This window comes from Chenopodium album, chromosome 10 (assembly GCF_948465745.1).
Source record: "Chenopodium album chromosome 10, dcCheAlbu1.1, whole genome shotgun sequence".
NCBI classification, from domain to species: Eukaryota; Viridiplantae; Streptophyta; class Magnoliopsida; order Caryophyllales; family Amaranthaceae; genus Chenopodium; species Chenopodium album.
In genome coordinates, this window is record NC_137843.1 from 52,163,427 (window position 1) to 52,182,234 (window position 18,808).

An 18,808-nucleotide genomic window follows, 5' to 3' on the forward strand; every position below is an offset into this window, starting at 1 on the left:
CTGAAACCCGATATATAAGAAAGGTGAATTGAAAATTAGGGTTTTTTTTTACAATCATTCAACATCTTCTTGTTAACTACATTCTATGTGAGAGAGTAAGATATTAAGAAAGGTGAATTGAGAATCAGGGTTTTTTTTTTTTTTTTTTTTTTTAGTTTATGTATGAAAGGGGAAAAGTGATTGGATACTTTGAAAATGAAAATGGGCTTAAAGTAATGGGTAGAAATTCGTTTTGTAATTCGGTTTTCGGTTTTTTTAAATCCCAAACTGAATCCAATCTGTAATCCATATTTTTTCATTTTTCCAAACTGATCCAATCCGAATTTTAAAAAAATTCCAAATCGAATTACGGTTATCGGTTCGGTTCGGTTTTAATCCGAACTACTTTCACCCATAAAGCAGAGCAGATTTCAGCATAACAGAACAGGACTCAATAAATTACAATAGAGCAGAACAATTCTAAAGAACAGGCCTTAGTTGTGTACTTATGTACATTTTGTTGAAGAGATTGAAACCTTGTTATCATAAAATTATCCACTTACAAAAATCGTAATAGTACAAAGCTATATCCATTCTCACTTAAAACGACGCCGTTTCACAAAAATATCTTTTAAAAAAGACGATAATTTGTGAAAATGAGATTGAATTTGAGCGGCGTGTTAGAAAAGAGAAACACAGGAAGAGAGCTTAAGCAACAGCTCTCGCGCCATGAACATAGTCCTCCAAATTCCTTCTTCCTTCTCTCCACTTTCTCTCTCCTCCTTCACTCTTCTCTCTCCTTCTCTCATACAATTCCCCAAATTAGGGTTTCATTCCCCCAAATTACCTCCCAATTTCCGATTTCGCCCCCTTTTCACATCCCGAAATTCTCTCTCCTCCGTTGAAAATCAACTTTCCGACGCCGAAGAAGATGATTTCGACGACGAAGACGATGAAGCTGCCGATGAATACGACGTCGTATCCGTTTCTTCCGATGTTGCGGAGGTTTCCGGCGAGCTGGAGGAAGACGACGAAGTTGACAGTCTTGAGACTCAAGACGAGGAGTTAAACGCGTCATATTGGAGTAGCAATGATTCTAAGTTACAGAGAGTTCAGAAGTTGTGTAATGAAGTCAGAGAGTTTGGCGCTGATATTATTGACGCCGATGAACTCGCTTCTATATATGATTTTCGTATTGATAAATTTCAGGTCAATTTTAATTCAATTTTCTGGATTAATTGTAAATTACATGTTCATATTTGATGTGTTTTTGCATGTTATATGTTTGTTGATAGTTTGAATTGTTTTCTGTAAAATGAGTTCAGAGACTGGCGATTAAAGCATTTTTGAGAGGTTCGTCAGTTGTGGTCTCGGCACCAACAAGTAGTGGCAAGACGTTGATAGCTGAGGCGGCGGCGGTGGCGACAGTGGCAAAAGGAAAGCGGTTGTTGTATACTACTCCGCTTAAAGCATTGTCAAATCAAAAATTTCGGGAGTTCAGGTAATACTCCTGCATTGTATTTGATGATTTGTTAAATTTTGGTCTAATTTTGATTTGATAAGTCAAATTTAATAATGGTTGTGTGTATATGTTTTCTTGTTTTTTGGTGCGTTTTTAGGGATGCATTTGGAGAGAGTAATGTTGGCCTTTTGACCGGAGATTCTGCTATTAACAAAGATGCTCAAGTTTTGATTATGACAACGGAAATTTTGCGAAATATGTTGTATCAAAGGTATGTTTTTTTGTAACTCTATATTATACTTTTGATTATGACAATGGAACTTTCGGAATATGTTTGATAATAGATTTATGTAACTTAGTTGGTCACATTGAAATAGATGCTCACAAACTTACATGGGTTTATAAAATGTAGAGGAAGTAATTATTTGAGGAGGTGTTTCTTGACCACAACTTAGCTAGAACATGGGAACTGGGACGTGGCTGATTTATTCCTTGCAAATTACGCTTTATACTTAAATTCCTAGGAAATGCAAATCATCTCATGTCTACCTAATATATTATACTCCGTAGCCATTTCCAAGGATGTGTATACAACACTTAATTCATCAGGAACGTGTTGTGTAATAAATAAATTCAATGCAATAATGGTAATGAATTTGTATGTAATTTGCATACTTGTAGAGGTACTAACATTACCATAAGATTGCATGAGATTTTCTTAACAAACTTATTTCATGACAATTCATTACCACCTACTTAATGGGTAGTATAAATGATTTAAGTTTTTTTTTTTATTTTTTTTCTAATTTTTACAAGATAAATGATATAAGTTTATAGTACCTCTATATCATATTATTTGCAACAAATATGTTCGTACGGAAACATATGCAAAATTTGTTTGTGAGTGTTAGATGGAGAGAGTTTGCAACACATGTGTTTGTAGGAAGCATTGGCAAAATTTGTTTGTGAGTGTTTGATGGAGAGATAAAGATATAGATGCATGTAATGAAGAGAAAGATTGAGAGAAATGCATGTGATGAAGAGAGAGAGAGAGAGATGACTAATCAAACAAGAAAGAAAACATTTGTTGCACATACTGTTTAGTAAATGTTGCACATAATATGAAATAGAGGTTGTATTTTGTGGAGTGTAAATAGTGTTGAGCTATGAGCGGAATTAGAGGTGATGAGATAGGGTAATTGATTTTTTTGGAATTGTTTTTTTACTCTTTATGCCGATAGGAAGCTATCATTGGTGATCCGATGTACGCAAATTGTAAGTTGTCTCATATTATGTAATCAAAAGAATGGATCGTGGAACAGTAGAAGATAAAATAGGTGAAGTATCAAAGAATAAGCAAATAATTTGGAGGAAGTTCTCTAGGGAACCGGTGAAGGACAGGTGAGGTAGACAGAAGTTGGTGGTCATTTACTCATATGAGCAACACAGGAAATAATATAAGATCTCATGGGAATTAAAAAAATACACATTAACATACAAACAAAAAAGAAGAAAATACAAGCATTACATAAGTGAATAGTATTGGTGGGTGTAAAGTTAGAAGAAAAAGAAGTGTCCACTGGCTGTGATGATGTCTGGCAACATCTGGAGAAATGTTTTAAGGATTGATCTGCATAAAAGGAGAGAGGGGGGAAAAGTAGAATAGCTAAGGGATTTAGGATGAATAAGGATATACGTAGTTATACACTTCCTATGTTTTTAAATTGACAGGTTTGAATTTTGCCACTATTTGGAACTATTGATAAAAAAAGAAAATAAAATAAATTAAGTAAAAATTCTAGGATCTTGTAGATTCATCTCAAAGTGTATTGCCAAAATATCAACTTTTTGTTATTTAACTTGTGATAATATTAATGATTTAATTTGTGCATTGACAAACGTGATAAAAGACACGTGTAAACTAATAAAGAACGAAAGAAGTATAAGGAGATAGCAAATCTTATTGGAGTGCGGACATGGAGCACTTGGACCAAATCCCTAAATACTGGAACCAAGTCCCTGAAAATCAATACAGGAGAAGAGGGTGAAGGAATTGGGTGTTTTGGTACAAATGGATATTGTTATAGAGAGCTAGTGGCATAAGAGGAACTGAGAATTGAAGACATTTATAAGGGGTGAAGGTGCTATTTATTCATGAAAAGTAATAGAATCGAGGGAGTGGCAAATTGTATATAGGAGAAAGATTACTCTGTATGATTTTTATATGATAAAGAGTAACACCAAATACTGTCATCATTGTCTCCATGTTCTGTGATGGACAAAAACTTTAAATAGCCTTCAGCGCATTGGTGGTGGTAGTTAATGATTTAGTAGTGTGATGTGGTGTGGTAGTTGCTGGCTTATATTCACCAAGCTGCTGAATGCCATGAAAAATCAGAACTCTTCAAGGTTTTTTTAGGTTCTGTATTCTTTGTGGAACTAACTATGAAAGATGACAATTTCCCGCATTTTCAATCTCATTTCTATGGGTTGGGTCGACATATATCTATAGTACACCAAAGACCCACCAAATAGTCCAAATCTAAAAGCTTAAAAATAAAAACATATCAAGGGAATTACACTGTTCTTCTAGTTGTAAGCTACTGATATATCCTAGATAACTCTATAAATGTTATATTCATCTTAGTACTGTATCTTGAAACACTCAGATTGACTTCAACAATTGGAATACGATAGCTTAAAGTGATGATTTGTGTGGGTAAATAATCTAAATACTCTCTCTCTCTCTCTCTCTCTCTCTCTCTCTCTCTCTCTCCATGGTTTATACATTTTCTATTTTCCAAGTCTCTTTTAAGCCTCTTTCCTAACACTTTCTTATCTTTGAATTACAACCCACGATTTCTCAAATTTTACACTTTATGGAAAAATTCACTTTAGCCTATAGATTATTCGATATTTTTCTTTAACTTTTTGTATTCCCCCCCCCCCCCCATTTTGTATTATTTGTGAACAGTGAACAATCATTAATTTGCATTTATTTAAATTATGCTGACACATGTGCTGAAGCTAGTCAAGTCAAAATGTCTATGAAGCTCCTTTGGAAACCTTGCCTCGTGTTTTCCTTAGATATGCCCTAGAATCACTTTATTCTACCAATCAATATTAGAGCAACTACCTTGCCCATGAATATTGATAGGAACCTTAATTAATAATGCAAAAAGTTGATAGAGATTATCATTTTTTTTTTGAGAGGGGTGGGGCGCTGATCTTTAGATGTCCCTTGTATGTTCACAGATCCAACCTCAATGTTCTTGCCTTAGAAAATGCATGCATGGGGGGGGTCAAACTTGGTATGTTTAGGATTCAGGACTCATAATGTTGGTGAATGGGTCTCATTTGAAGAATTCAAGTGTCATGTATCTTGGCATAACCCCTATAACCAATGTTTAGAATGAAGAATTTCGAGTGATATATCTTTCTTGTGATTCTATTTATGAGACTTTGTAATCACCATCAATATTTCATTCTTTTGTCCGCTGATAAATGATGTGATTCACTTTGACTTAGTTCCCAAGCATTTGTCTACTTTGACTTTATTATGGTTTAAGGGCTGTGTGTGTGTGTGTTATAAATTATGGTAATAGAATATTGGTTCCAAGTACTATGAATGTGACTTAATTATTCCGATTGCCTGGCTTTAGTCTTGGTGCTATAGATTTATGAATTCCTGATAATTTGCAACTTTATGTCTCTTATTATGATTTTATGTATTTTTACGCAGTGTTGGAGTGGTTTCTTCTGGTAGTGGGCTTTTTGATGTTGATGTAATTGTTTTGGATGAAGTACATTATCTAAGTGATACGTCTCGTGGTACTGTTTGGGAGGAGACAGTATGTTGGTTTTTTCCTCTTATTTTTCTCCTTGCGAGTTTTTCTCGCATTTCTTTTTTTAGTTTTTGCCAGTACCCACTAACTATTTTCTTTGGGCTCATTAGGTCATCTATTGCCCAAAAGAAGTTCAGCTTATTTGTCTGTCAGCAACCGTTGCAAATCCAGATGAGCTAGCTGGTTGGATTGGACAGGTACTGTTGATGCATGATTAAATATTGCGAATATAATAGTGGGTAGCATTACTTAAAAGTGCTTTTCCTCAGATTGACATCTTACACCTATACAAGTCTTACTGCTTTGCTTTGCACAGGTTTGAAGGAATGCTTTAAAACGTACTTCCTCCGTCTTTTTTTTTTTAAAAAAAAATTTTAATTGCAATATTTAAAGTTTCATGTTTGCCAATGCACAGTTTATATTATTAATATCTTTAATTTTTTTAAAAAAAATTATAAAAAGTTGATATTTTATATCGAGACAAATTTAACAAAATCTCACCAAACTATATTTTGCCTAACGTGTACAGTAAATCACAACAGACAGTCAAAGGAATATTTTTGAATAGTGTAAGATTCCAAACGTTGTGATTGAAAAAGAACAAAGGATGTATGCAACTCTGCCCTGGTTAAAACATTATACGAAGTACAAGTATTACTTTTTTGGATGAGCTTGAACCAAAGCATGGCATTTTTTTGTGGCTTGTTTAGTTTCACACCTTTCACTATCACTTTAACTTAATTGATTAAAGCAAAACTAACCCTTTTTTTTTTTTTTTTAACTAACACTCAAAGATTCTGGATGAGCAAATGCACACTGCATACCTAACTTAACGAAAAACAGGGGAAAAAAAAAAACTCAGACGATGCAATTGATATAGTAAAAATGCAATCTAACCTGATATCCTTTTGTTTATGCTTAGATTCATGGCAAAACAGAATTAGTAACATCATCAAAACGTCCTGTACCATTGACGTGGCTTTTTTCTACGAAGATCTCTTTGCTTCCTCTTCTTGATGAGAAAGGAACCAGTATGAACAGGTAGTCAATGTTTCGCATTATTATATTTTTATATTATGAGCAGCAATTTGAATTGTTATATTTATATCATTAATAAAGAAGCTAATATATGTTAATTATCGATGTCAATATGCAATTGCATACTTGTCATTCAATTTAAGGAAAAGGGTAAAGCATAAGAGCTAACCAACATGCTTTATATGACTGCTAGACTTCATGTAAAACATGTCTTTTTGAGCATCTGGAAACTACCCGAGTCACAATTCTTATTTCAATTTCTCCCTGATTCTCATTTTCTTCATGCAATTATCTGATTCTTTTGTACATGCAATTAGATTTGGCATCTGGTTGTGACCCTAACTGTCTCCTACTGTGCTGTGCCTTGAAACAGGAAAGTTTCAGTCAGCTATCTACGCCTATATGCTTCAGGAGAGAATTCTCACAATGATGAGGGATCTAGACGTAAGAATTCCAGAAGACGTAAAGATGACAGTGATTTGATATATGAGGAGTATGGTAGATCGTCTAGACAGTCATCTCTGTCAAAAAATGACATAAACACGATACGACGTTCACTTGTATGCCCCTGTAATCATCATTGTTATCCATGTGGCTGACTTCTTAAATGCTAGCTTTGCAGCTTAGCTGTTTTTTTTTTTTTCCTTCTCTGATTGTCTGATTCAATATATAATGAGATAACAGGAGATATTCTTCATGCTTTAGGTTCCTAAAGTTGAAGATACATTGGAACATCTTAAAGGAAGAGATATGCTGCCTGCAATATGGTTTATTTTTAGCCGAAAAGGTTGCGATGCTGCTGTTCAATACCTTGAAGGTTCCAAGCTTCTGGATGAGTGTGAGAAGGCTGAAGTGGAACTGGCCCTGAAGCGGTTCCGTATTTAGTATCCTGATGCTGTCAGAGAACCTGCTGTAAAGGGCCTGCGTCGGGGCGTTGCTGCGCATCATGCTGGTTGTCTTCCCCTGTGGAAATCATTCATTGAGGAGCTTTTTCAGCGGGGCCTCATTAAGGTTGTTTTTGCCACGGAAACTCTTGCTGCAGGGATCAATATGCCTGCAAGGACAGCTGTTATTGCTTCTCTCAGCAAAAGGAGTGAAGCTGGACGTATCCAGCTAAGGTCCAATGAGTTGCTTCAGATGGCAGGCCGTGCTGGACGTCGAGGTATAGATGAAAAGGGTCATGTAGTACTTGTTCAGAGTCCCTTTGAAGGTGCTGAAGAATGCTGTGAGCTTCTATTTTCTAGTGTGGAGCCTCTTGTTTCACAGTTTACAGCTTCATATGGAATGGTTTTGAACCTTCTTGGGGTATGCTCCTACTATCATCTCTTACACTCTAGCTACCTACTCTATATGATCAATAATTACCCAAGTTGAGTTTTTCATAGGGCGCAAAAGTTACCCGGCGATCAAATGAAGTGGATGGCATCAAGGTTTCTGAAGTAGGACGAACTTTGGAAGAAGCAAGGAAATTAGTTGAGCAAAGTTTTGGAAACTACCTTGGGAGTAATGTAATGCTTGCTTCAAAAGAGGAGCTTGGAAGAATTCAGAAAGAAATAGAGTTATTAACAGCAGAAGTCAGTGATGATGCGTTTGATATGAAAATCAGGAAGTTGTTGTCTGAATCAGCCTACCAAGAGATTACTGGTTTGCAGGAAGAATTAAGGGTAGGTCGTCCTCCATGCCTCTCTCCTGGTAGTTAAACTAACGAAATTTGGTTGCAGTATTTCTTAAGTTTCGTTCTTAGAACTTTAGACCTTTTAGGAAACCCTTTTTTTTCCTCCTCTTTCAGGGAGTAGGAACTGTTTATCTGCTTATCTAATTAACTTCTTGCATCTGTTGCTGTGCTTTTAGGTATTAGTTGTTGAAAAAGTAACTTATATCGAGTATGCCAAATATGTCTAGGACAAACAGGATAACGTCTATAACCATGGAAGCTAGTGTTTTGGAAACACAAGCAGAAGGTATTTACGCAAGCAAGCATTACCTTGGGCTTGGTCTTGGAAACTACCTTGTGTTTTCAAATTTACATTACATTACTCCCAAGGTAGTGTTTTGGAAACAAAGCCCAAGACCTTGCTTGTTATGGAAGCTAGTGTTTTGGAAACTACCTTGTGTTTTCAAATTTACGCAAAGGAAAGTTCCGAATCTTGGACGACTAAAAATAGTGTGGAATAAAGGATATAAATCTATTTGCTTGATTAATGTGATGTTTATCTGGAAATCAGGATTTGCACTTGTAGGGATTGATCTCAATAATATTTGTTTCCTTTGCTAATGCTCTCTTCTTGAGCTGAAGAAGTTGCAGTGTTTGGTATTTAATGCTCCAGGACCCTATAACATGATGTGTAGTAAGCTCTAAAATATGTCCTCGTATCTCCCAGGTAGAAAAACAACTCCGAGTTGAATTTCGACGAAGGATGGAATTGGAGAGGATGTCTTCTTTTAAACCTTTATTGAAGGAGTTGGGAGATGGAAACTTACCTTTTCTGTGTCTAGGATACAAGGATGCCGATGGTATTGAGCACTCAATTGTTGCAGTATACTTGGCAGAGGTTCAGTCACTTGGCGGGTCAAAAGTAAAGAACCTTGTGAGTGTGCAATTCTTGTAGTCACTCTTTCTTGTTCTTATTTTCTCTATATTAGATATATACAGTATGTTTGAGGTGGGTTTCCTTGCTCCAATATGTTTAGCTTTCTCCTGCAGAAGGCTAGAAGCCTTTTTGAAATGCTGTTGTGTTAAAAGGCACAAATATTGTGAGACATGCCATCTATTAGTCATGTACATATGTCACATTGTCACCTCCCAAAATTTACTTCCATGGCAATACTTACAAAATTTTCTATGTAGCTGATTCGTATTGATTTTCTATGTATATCTATTAGAAATTCACATCTAGTATAGAAACCTTTGCTGCATACCTTACTTTTATAAACCATTTGAAGGAAGGGATGCTTCATCGTAATGTCATGTTTTATTGATTCCCATTTTCATGACTAACAGACAAAGATGTAGAACCTGAAGTTTAGGTGTAATCGTTTGCATGATGGCTTAATGAGTTGCACATGTTTATGCATATCTATCTCATTCTACTATGTCTTAGGAATTGTGTGTGCAAACAACACCAAATCATCGGCATTTCCTTATTGTCTACAACAAGTTTTTCTATTCAATTATACAACCCTAGCAGAAAATGCCTCGAGCTCTCTTCATATATGTACAAAGTCCTCTTGTAACATATCAATAATTGCTATGGGCTTTCTCTTACCTACTTCTGAGAATACAGGAATTCTCTTTATCAGTACAAGTTAAAAGCTCAATTAATCTCAAAAATATTTTACTGCATAGCTTATCTTTGGTTCAGCTTTGAATAGTTGATGGTAAAAATCAATGATGTGTATTTCGAAGAATTGATAAATAAGAAATTGAGTGGCATGCTGATTCGTGAACTAGCTTCTGTTTGTGTCTATTGCTCTTGACACCAAATTGTATGAATTTAAAAAATTTTCTTTTCCTTTTTTTTTTTGGCTATCAGGTGCAGAATGATGTTTCTTTTAAGCTGAACATGGCGGAAGCAGAGACAAGTAGTGATGCTTCTGGAAGGCTGCCATGTTTTGAGCCGTCTTATCATGTGGCTCTTGGTTCAGATAATTCTTGGTATCTTTTCACTGAAAAGTGGATCAAAGCAGTATACAGAACAGGTTTTCCAAACATGGCTTTGAATGAAGGTGATAGTTTACCCCGAGATATTTTGACCACGCTTCTTGATAAGGAAGGAATGGAATGGGCAAGGTTTGTTGATTCTGAATTGGGAAATTTATGGCATATGGAAGGATCCCTGGAGACGTGGTCTTGGAGTTTAAATGTTCCTATGTTGAGTAGCCTGTCTGAAGAAGATAAGGTTATATATTATTTTGGCTGATAGTCTCTTTCAAATTTGTTTCCTCCTTTCTTCACTGTCATTTACCTATTTGGTATTTGTTACTCATTGTGGCATTTTGTTTTTTTGAGCTTCAATGTGCCCTAAATAAGAATATCACGTGTCTTCTACTCTTGTGTTAGGCATCACACATGTCACCAACTCAACTTGAGGCGGTGGAATGCTACAGAAAACAAAGAAATAAAGTTTCGCACTTGAAGAGAAAGATTACCCGTGCAGAAGGCTTCAGAGAATACAAGAAGATTTTGGATATGGCAAAGTTAACTGTGGGAAAGATTAGGCGCCTGAAGACCAGAGAGAAACGCTTGGTTGATCGAATTGAGAGAATTGAACCCTCGGGATGGAAAGAGTTTTTGCAGGTAATGCCTCCAAAGATGATCTTGACAATCTGAAGTTTATAAGTCAACAACTGAACATTCTCTGATTCTTAGTCGTCTTACTTCCTTAACATACATATATAGATTTCAAATATATCTGGTTCTTACCTATTTAACTGTTGTCATTTTCAAGCAGATATCTCACCTCAAATTGAGTATAAAAATCTTCAATTTGCTACATAGATTTCTTTCTAAACTCCAACTTCATTTTTTTTTACCAAAGCTGGTTGGTTTTCTTTTGGTCTTCTGACAGCCACTCTTGATATTTATTTCTTTAAGTGAACTTTTCAAAGGGGTCTATAGTTCTTCTTTATTTCTCATTTTGAGCTACAATAATTTAAACTCCGGTTCTAATTGTAAACTGTGAAACAGCCTTGTTCTCTTTTCATATTGGCTCCTGTATTTTACTGGGATTTCAGCTGTGGCCAGTCCTTGGGTACTCAATATGTTGCTTGTGTATTGGAGAAGAGTCTGTGAAATTATATATAACGGGGTGCAAATTAATTTACAAATAAGTAAAAAAATACTTGTAATTTATGGATGAGCAGGCACTTGGTCAATTATCTAGAAATCCTCCCTTGGGATTCTTTAGTAGTATAAGAAAAACCAACTAAACCTGCTATGTCCTACAATACGAAAACAATGGCCAGAAAAGCCTAGACGGTCATTGCTTACATTTTGTAGTAAATTTGGGTTTTGTTTTTTTGGGATGTATATGCATGTTTCAGGGCAGCTTATTAGTGGTTTACTCATTTTCTCATTTCTCATTGTAGTCAATTCCTATATATATACAAAGTATATTTTATGTACTGCCTCTATTTTTTATTCTCACTTTTGGCACGTAGTTTAAGAATACTTTGAATAGGCAGGTGGGTGTAAGATAAAGAGAGTGTAGAAAGGTGCAAATATTTAAACTTTTGAGTCACCCAAAATAGAGATTGTATACTATATGAAGTGTAAATTTAATAGTCTTTCAACCATAAAACGGAGGAAGTATATTTCAAAAAATTTATTTGATTTTTGCATTTCTGTTAATATAAATTTCATTGTTTTCAACATGATTTGATATCTTCTTCTATGTTATCTATTCGGTTCCAAATCCAATTCTAATTTTCTCCAACTCCAATTTGATCCAATCTACTTGGGATATGTTAGTTTGGATCCAACCTAAATACAAATTGTGGAAATTATTATTTTTCAGGGCCTAATGCCCATGGTTCTATTTAATACTCGTAATAAGTAATAATGAATATAAAAATATTAAATTTAATATTTGGTCAAATTTTTTTAGGGGAAACAAGGTTGTTGTTCCAGAAAGATAACAATTCATCTGATGAACTGCTTATTTCTGAAACACCTGATTAAGGCCACAATGATCTCACTCTTCTCAGACCCTACTTTGGCAGTGTCCTCACTAGTTTTGGGTATTGTAGTGCTCTAGTCACTATTACAACTATGTAGATAGTATTTGACTTGGAATGTGTTCTTGCTCTACCAGATTAGCAATGTGATTCATGAAACAAGAGCATTAGATATCAATACAAATGTGATATTTCCTCTAGGAGAAACTGCATCTGCGATGCGAGGAGAAAATGAACTTTGGCTTGCAATGGTTCTTCGAGACAGAGTACTGTTGGACCTACAGCCAGCACAACTAGCTGCTGTCTGTGGAAGCCTAGTTTGTGAAGGGATAAAAGTCCGACCATGGAAGAATAACAGGTGTAGTACCTTGTTGATTTTCTAAATGCTAATTTTGTTTTGCTTTGGCAAGATTGATGTAGTGCTTTATATATTCCTTTGTTTGACCCTTGTATGCTTTTGATATTCTACCTTTTTCCTTCATTAAATTTTTTTTTTGATATTTATGAGGTATTTAGTTGCAAAGTTTTGTGAGAAAGTGAGAGTCAATTTAAGAATTCAATAATTGTGCATGTTTAGTGGCAAAGTTTTGTAGGAAACATTGTATTGTAGCTTATACTTTCTCCTATCTCCATTCCCTAAGTTATACACTCTTTTAGGCTTGTACCAGTAGTGTGTAATTTTGCAAATACATATTTTAGCAAAGATAAGCCATCGATACTTTTTCTTGTAATAAATTCTCCTTTGATAGACTTTGGTTTCGTTTTTCAAAATAAACTAATTCACATAGAGCTGAAGAAGCCATTGTGAAGTGAAAAATATGCTCCCAGTTCATACATAAGTAAGATAAACTTCTAATTTGAACCAGCAATAATAAATTCATTATGCAATGCTTTTTTATTCACCACTATCTTTTTTACTGGCTGCAGCTATATATACGAGCCTTCTGCCACTGTGATTAACGTTATAAACCATTTGGAGGAACCGAGGAATTATCTATTGCAGCTTCAAGACAAACATGATGTACAGGTATCTACTAACATCATCTCAATCTTAAAATTGGGGATATTACTCTCCTATTTCTTCTTAATTGTACTACTAATTTTGTTTTGGCCCGTTTTGATTAGTTGTACTCGTTATTTATCATCACTATGGCATTTGTTAACCAATTCTACAATAATTAAATGTTTAAGTCATTAACTTTGGGTATTTTAATGATGCTTAATATGCATGTTTTATCATCTAGGAACAAGAAAAATGCTGTGATGTCTTAAATAATGCTGTAATGTCTCATATAATTTATTATATTCTCTCCCTGCAGATATCTTGCTGCTTGGATAGCCAATTTTCTGGTATGGTAGAAGCATGGGCCTCTGGTCTAACTTGGCGGGAAATCATGATGGATTGTGCAATGGATGAGGGTGATCTGGCAAGACTCTTACGACGGACAATTGATTTATTAGCACAAGTATGTATGCATAATTTAGAAACTTAAAGTATTTTACTTTTTAAAGGAATATTGCTAGTTACCAACAATTTCCTCTACATTTAATTTGTAGGCAACAAATATTATTGTCTGTTGGGGATTAGTGTTAGGGCTTTCTTACAAGATTATTACAATCTTCTTACGGGGTAATTGTACTTACTGCAGATTCCCAAGTTGCCTGATGTTGACCCAATCTTACAGAGCAACGCAAAGATAGCATCTGGTGTCATGGACCGTTCACCAATTAGTGAGCTAGCTGGATAATTTCTTTTTATTAAATGGGTATGTTATGCATTCATCTATGATCTATCTTTTTAACGCGGGATGTACATTAGATTTCAATAAGTCTATAGATTGGTTGATGACAGGATTAAAATTTCAAATAATCACATGTACCCTACATCATAAACCAAACAAATACTAATTTGGATTGATATCTTGCTATTTGTCTCATTTATGTTATCCATCCAAGAGCCCTAAACTCTAAACTCAGCTAGAAATGTACGGAGCATATATATATTTTTCACAAAGCTGTTCTAAGTTCTGCCATATAATTTTGAAATAAATTCATCTCTTCCACCCAAAGTATGTCTCTTATTAGATGTCCCCAAATCTACCAAAAAAATTTGAGCAATGTATCATGTGCTGGTTTTTCATCGCTATTCGAACACTAATGTTGCTTGCTTCAGTCCAGTCTTGATTATTTAGTGACTAAGTTGTGCTTCAGTGATGCTTTGTGTGTGGGAAGAGTAGCTGAATTAAGGGACTTGATAGCTTTAAAGAGAATTTTGTACATACAAGTATTACTATAGAAGAGAAATTACAAGTGTTTTGATACCTTATATCTATATATATTTGAGCTCTTAGTTTTGGAACAAACTGCTAGAGATTAATATGAAAACAGTAAGCAAGCTAGGTAGAGATAGAAAATGGCAGCTAAAGGGGTAGTTGTGTTATCAGATAGAGTATTCAATAATATGGAGCCTTCATTCGAGAGGAAGGTGCTCTCCCAAAACAAACTTCTCAATTAATTTCTTCATGCATTCCCCTTGACCCCAAACTCCTATTAATACCCAAAAATGAAGCGAGCTAACAAACTCTAGAAGCAGCTAGCAAAAGGAATTAAAATAACAAACTCAGTAACTAACTTATTCATGAATTACTACTTTACCCTCTCCCCAAAACAGTTTCTTAACAACTTCCCTCTCATCAATTGTTAGTATTCTTAGGCCTTCTTGCCTAAGTGAAACGGATACCAGGCTTGGGCTGATCCCTTGCACAAACCTCTCATTAACTACATACTCCGTATTAATTAGGGTTCTTAGAAAACTATATGCTATCTCAGTATTCTGTTGGAGAAGGTGAAATGGGCCTGGAAAATCCCAATAAGTAGAAGAGTTTAGGCAATCTACAAACCCAAAGGACGTTACATCCCAAAATGTCTTTGCTTGTAGGTGGCCAAGATCTCCTCCCCAAGACCTAATTTATATTCTATAAAACATACAACTTAAAAGTGGCATTTTTATGTACAATGTCTAGAAGCTCCATTAGAAATGTTATCCCAATTTCTAAATGCTCAAGTTTTTTAAGTGCACCTGTGACTGTGAGAACATTCTTTGTGCTTCTGGAATCATAACATAGGTTTGAAAATGAATTGAAAAATATGTTGTGTAATGTTATTGTCGTTAAGTTATTTTTTTGTGTCATATCATTTTTTGTTGAAGTACATGTCATTTTTTGCAGTGAATTCAGGACAGGAGCACGTAGGGTTCTCCTGATTGCACAATTTAATAGTTAGGTTAAATGGGTTTAAACCTAAGAGGGTAGTACTCGGTTTGACTCATATATACTTCTGATAGTACTACTTACGACTGCTAAAGAGGAGATCTGCAAGGTTGTAACATTCTTAAGTTGCTTATCTAAAATATGCACCCAAACTCTTCGTTTCCTCTAGTAACTTCTCCCTTTTACTTGTGACAGGTGTATTTGCTTCAGCAGTTGTAAGAAATTAGAAAAGAAGTATTATTTGTGTGCATAGGCATACCTGCTATAGGCAATCTTTGAGGCAAGGTATATCTTTGATTCAGTGCATATTTCATTTTTTAATTAACATACTTGAATTCATGTTACGCCTCATGCTAGAAGGTCTTATAGGAGTACGCAATATAGATTTTGAACACTTTTAGTCAAATACTTGTAGCTTTGCTGTAAATATACTAGTGCAGTAGTGTTTCGAGTTGCTTCTCTTTATTTTGATGTATAGTACATTATTATCAGTGTCAAGGTTTAGATATGCAGGCTTTGTTGAAACTTCTGTGTATGGTCCAAATGTAGAATCTCTTGTAAGGAATGATGTAACAGCTCCTGTAAATTTGATTGTTTAAGCTAATGACAAGATTCTATAGCAAGATGAAAAATCATTCTTTTTCCTCATGGCTTTCGTGGCCGAGTATGTTTCAGTATGTTATCGTGATTGATGACAATGATCATTGTGACTAAATGCTATCTAGTCTGATTGTTCATAATCTATCTGAACTCGTATATATTGAATATATTATATCAAATGCCTGCTCTTAGTATAAAACTCTAGTACGAAGTATAAAATTTGGTTGCTGAACACATGCTAATAGCCTAATAATATCCATGGCCTTCAACACTGCGCTTCATCTAAAGCCATACCAGCTACCAGATACCTCTGTCGAACCTTCTAGTTTTCATTTGTTCCTTTTTGTTCGGCTCAATATTCTTAATGGTTTCTCCCTTTGATAAGTAATACTTCCTCCGTTTTTTTTTAAATCGTTTCAATGTATATTTTATTAATATCCACTTTTTATAATTTTACAGTGTTCATAATTAAAGATATTAATCGTTTAAATCATGTGTTGGCAAGCGTAATAATAGAAAAGTGTCAATTTAAAAAAAAAAAAAAAAAAAAGAGAAAATACGCCCTATACTATTGAATTGATTATCACTTTACTCTAAAATTTGATTCCTTCAATTTTGTCTCTCATCAGCTTCATGCCTTCACTCAATCCCAAAATTTTGTAAATAAAAAAAAAAAAAAAAAAATTAATTGTATTGGGGTAAACAAAAAGGGAACGGAAGAATTTACACAGCAGCTTTAAGGCAGCTGAGTTTTTGGGGTCATGTCAAGCTTGCTATATGTATGCAATCTTCAATTTTCAAATTAATATGATATGACTTGATGTACTTGATTTAGAAACGATGTACTGTATAAGCAACCGAATCGTGGATATTATTCAATAGGAATAATCTTATAATCTATAACACTAACAGGCTCAACTTTTAGCCATCCGTCATAAAAGTCCTATCTTTGATAATCTTATAATGGCAACTTTGAGGGATCCTTCCAAAAATGGTCCCTAACTTGCATAACGAGATAAGAGTGTCATGTGTCGTATTTTTGTTTGGTGTTTTTTTAAAGAAAACCTCCACCACCATATCTCTACCCACCTTCACCCTTTTTCACCATCAAGTCTACCAAGGCACCCTCAATTCCAATTGCATCTCATACACCCCTTAACCTTTGACCCCTCTGGCCACCTTTCCGACCACAATCAAATCACCTCATTTTCGATCTCTTTTTCTCTCATGATCATAAAGCACCCACCACCCTAGCTTGTAAAGCTACCATGACCACAACCTTTTATCTCCTTTCTTTCTCCACCATGAGCACCACCTTGTAGAACTGTTTTTAGCGGATGGTCGAAAGTTGGGACCATTAAAATCAATTTTTCCTATTCAATATTCAGCGAAAAAGTCAACCTTGATACGTTATATTTTGCAATATTTAGTAAATTATGACTTACGAGTACTTTCTTTAATTTTATCATTTTTTTAAAAATTATTTAATTACTCCGCATTAAATTTTTAGTTTTATAAGGGTATGATTCTTACTCTTCTTGCTGCGGAGTCATTCACAAAAGGTTGTTCGCGATCTCCAAGACACGTCTTAAATTCAACAAGATTCTGCGTGCCTACATTATCTTTTATAGAATGATGAGAATTCATTGTCAAAATTATAAAAATTTGACCTAAATGGCTAAATATTGACAATGGGGCAAAAAAACATTAAGCTCAAACTTGGTCACTCCGATCCAATTAAATCCTTTTTAACTTTCTCCGTTTTTAATACTTGCAACACTTCCTTAAAATGAAAATGTCACAATACTTGCAACAGTGCAAGACACCGTAATTGAAAAGTTATTTTGGGAAAAAGTTGTAATATTTTCTTTATTAAAAGCACATGGCCCACTAAATTATACTAAGTACTCCTAACAACCACTCACCTCATTTTAATGTATATTAAATCGAGTTAAGCATAAGAGAAGGACTTTACTTTTTGATTTTTTCACCTTTAAGGACCTCCCACTTTTTTTTCACCTTTGAGAACTTGTGGTTAACTTTCCGGCAACTTAACTCAACTTTAACTCACCGGAGCAAATTATTTTATAAAAATAAATAAATAAACTTAAGTCCTTACTAAATTCTTTAATTGTATATATATATATATATATATATATATATATATATATATATATATATATATATATATATATATATATATATATATATATATATATATATATATATATATATATATATATATATATATATATATATATATATATATATATAATAATAATAAAAAAAAAAAAAAAAAAAAAAAAAAAAAAAAAACTTAGGTCCTTACCAAATTCTTTATATCAATTCTTTATACATTACGAAGTGTATATCATAATTAATTCATTATCATGCATAAAATGATGGTTCCTTAATCAGAATTCTTTCTTTCTCATTCTTAGACAGTTGCTCCACCGTAACCACGTCGGTGGACTTGCTGGCCGACGTTCTAAGCTAGTCAATTCGCACCGAGTGATATATATATCAATTCATCACGAAAACCTCAGCCTTCCTCAATTTGTTTGGCGTATGAATGAAAGAAACCCCAACTTGTTTCCTCTAATTCTCTCTAGCTCTCCCCTTGTTTATATGACAGAAAAGCCACAACAACCACTATCCTCGTGAGTGTTGACGGAGTTAAAAAATTATTGTGTGTTCGATTATAATGCCTAGCTGCTGCAATTTTTTGGTTGATTGGTTTTTTATGGTGTATTATTTGATAAGGTTGATGATATATGATTGTTTTAGGGTTTATGTGGTTTTAGATTTAATGAAAGTTTTATTTATTAATTTTGTTTCTTATTATTTGCAATAAAAGGGTTATTATTTGTGAAATATATATAAAAAAAATCCATTTGTTATAAATAATAAGAAACCGAAGTAGTATTTTTTTTTTCATT

General features: G+C 34.3%; 1 pseudogene across 1 annotated transcript; it reads left to right on the forward strand.

The window, feature by feature from the left end:
* Positions 1–635: 635 nt before the first annotated feature.
* Positions 636–15,873, forward strand: LOC145562521 (DExH-box ATP-dependent RNA helicase DExH15 chloroplastic-like; annotated as a pseudogene). Its single transcript, XR_014094396.1, has 17 exons — positions 636–1,188; positions 1,305–1,480; positions 1,599–1,712; positions 5,184–5,292; positions 5,397–5,483; positions 6,209–6,327; positions 6,698–6,884; positions 7,030–7,629; positions 7,710–7,988; positions 8,706–8,912; positions 9,858–10,223; positions 10,385–10,621; positions 12,138–12,358; positions 12,928–13,027; positions 13,320–13,466; positions 13,650–13,766; positions 15,465–15,873. The product of XR_014094396.1 is annotated as a DExH-box ATP-dependent RNA helicase DExH15 chloroplastic-like (transcript).
* Positions 15,874–18,808: the final 2,935 nt, after the last annotated feature.